A 1,131-nucleotide genomic window follows, 5' to 3' on the forward strand; every position below is an offset into this window, starting at 1 on the left:
ATCAAAACCACCAGCTTTAGCCACAGCCAAGCTGCAATCCTCCACGGAGCAGTTCACCACAGGCACAAGTTTTATCCCATGCCTGCATGAAAGCTGCTCAAACTTTGTTTTGCTTCGACCCGGTATTGAAAAAAAATGGTTGACAGTGACCCAAGACTCAAAACCCCCACTCCAAAGCCTTTCTTTGTGTTCTTTTTCAAACAATCTTTAAACCAAAACCTAAATCAGAGACAAAATACAAAAAAAAGAGAAAGATAGAGTAAACTCACTCGTACCGCAGCACTCTCACTCACACACGCCAGCTCCACCCACTCACTCACAGCATCCTCTCAGAGAGCGAGAGATGCATTAAGTTCAACATTATGTCAAAATAGTATAGATTATCCTTCTTAAATGCAAATTACAACAAATAAACAAGTTAGGTCAGAGGTAATCCAAAAGTAATCAGATTAGATTACACAAAAATATTAGCAACACTGCGCACTAGCAACTATTCCTATGGACCATGATACGTCTGCACTTTCACCATATTTAAAAGGTCAAGATCCACCTGTAAAGACATGTAACTGAATTGACAGATGCGGTTTGCAATTGGCAGGACTCTTGTCCAGATCATTTTCTCAAGATTTGGTATATCATAAACACTGGACAAATCTGCTTATTGTACTGTAGATGATATAATATTCAATGTGAAACAGTATTGGTAAAATACCATTTTAAATCATGTTGATCTTAGAAGCACAGCCTGATTTCTTTAACTTGTAATAAAAGTTAGAGCAGTTAATGAATTCACCAGTTTGATAATTCACATATTCCCAGACTGGAGGCTGTAGACTTTAAATATTTTGAGTCAGATCATTTTATTGAAACGAATCATTTTACATTAAAGATTTCACCTTAGGCCCAGGTCCCCATTATATAACTTGGTTTGTATCAACTTTAGACTTTTTAGACTTATTTGTTTTTCAAATCATGCCTTTAGTTGGGGTGGGATGGATCATTCATTGAGTTCACTGATGCACTTTTATAAACTTACAGCCAACCTGAATTCAGTTCATACCCCATCACTGTGGAATAACAGCAGTCTGGACAACAGGGTCAAGAGAGAGCTGGTAAAAACCGCATTTAGGT

Source organism: Xyrauchen texanus, chromosome 29 (assembly GCF_025860055.1).
Source record: "Xyrauchen texanus isolate HMW12.3.18 chromosome 29, RBS_HiC_50CHRs, whole genome shotgun sequence".
NCBI classification, from domain to species: domain Eukaryota; kingdom Metazoa; phylum Chordata; class Actinopteri; order Cypriniformes; family Catostomidae; genus Xyrauchen; species Xyrauchen texanus.